Below are 1,139 nucleotides of genomic sequence, written 5' to 3' on the forward strand. Positions count from 1 at the left end.
ACAAATACACAAGTCAATGTAAATGTCATAATTCATTCATGCTATCTAATCCTAAACAAATATTTCTTTGCAGTCATCTCTCATATCCTATGGTTTGAAATTCACTCTGTATCAAGAACCATCATTATCAAACACTTGCTATTTTTGCAAAAGAATGGAAACATTAGAAACTGGAGTGCACCGTTTTGTAAGTATGAAACCTAAATTTGGGGGTTTACAAACATGTTTTTTCAATTTTTTTTTCAATTTTTTATTAGATATTTTCTTCATTTACATTTCAAATGCTATCCTGAAAGTCCCCTACACCCTCCCCCTGCCCTGCTCTCCTAGCCACCCACTCCCATTTCTTGGCTCTGGCTTTTCCTTGTACTGGGGCATAAAGTTTGCAATACCAAGGGGCCTCTCTTCCCAATGATGGCCGACTAGGCCATCTTCTGCTACATATGCAGCTAGAGACATGAGTTCTTGGGGTTAGTGGTTAGTTCTTATTGTTGTTCTACCTATACGGTTACAGACCCCTTCAGCTCCTTGGGTACTTTCTCTAGCTCCTCCACTGGGGACCCTATGTACCATCCAATAGATGACTGTGAGCATCCACTTCTGTATTTGCCAGGCACTGGCATAGCCTCACAAGAGACAGCTATAGCAGTGTCCTTTCAGCAAAATCTTGCTGACATATGCAATAGTGTTTGGGTTTGGTGGCTGATTATGAGATGGATCCCTAGGTGGGGCAGTCTCTGGATGGTCCTTCCTTGAGTCTCAGCTCCAAACTTTGTCTCTGTAACTCCTTTCATGGTTATCTTGTTCCCTATTTTAAGAAGGAATGAAGTATCCACGCTTTGGTCTTCATTCTTCTTGATATTCTTGTGTTTTGGAAATTGTATCTTGGGTACTCTAGGTTTAAGGGCTAATATCCACTTATCAGTGAGTTCATATCAAGTGAGTTCTTTTGTAACTGGGTTTTCTCACTCAGGATGATATCCTCCAGATACATCCATTTGCCTAAGAATTTCATAAATTCATTGTTTTTAATAGCTGAATAGTACTCCATTGTGCAAAAGTACCACATTTTCTGTATCCATTCCCCTGTTGAGGGACATCTGGGTTCTTTCCAGCTTCTGGCTATTATAAATAAGGCT

This window comes from Mus pahari, chromosome 3, assembly GCF_900095145.1.
Source record: "Mus pahari chromosome 3, PAHARI_EIJ_v1.1, whole genome shotgun sequence".
In the NCBI taxonomy this organism is placed as follows: Eukaryota; Metazoa; Chordata; class Mammalia; order Rodentia; family Muridae; genus Mus; species Mus pahari.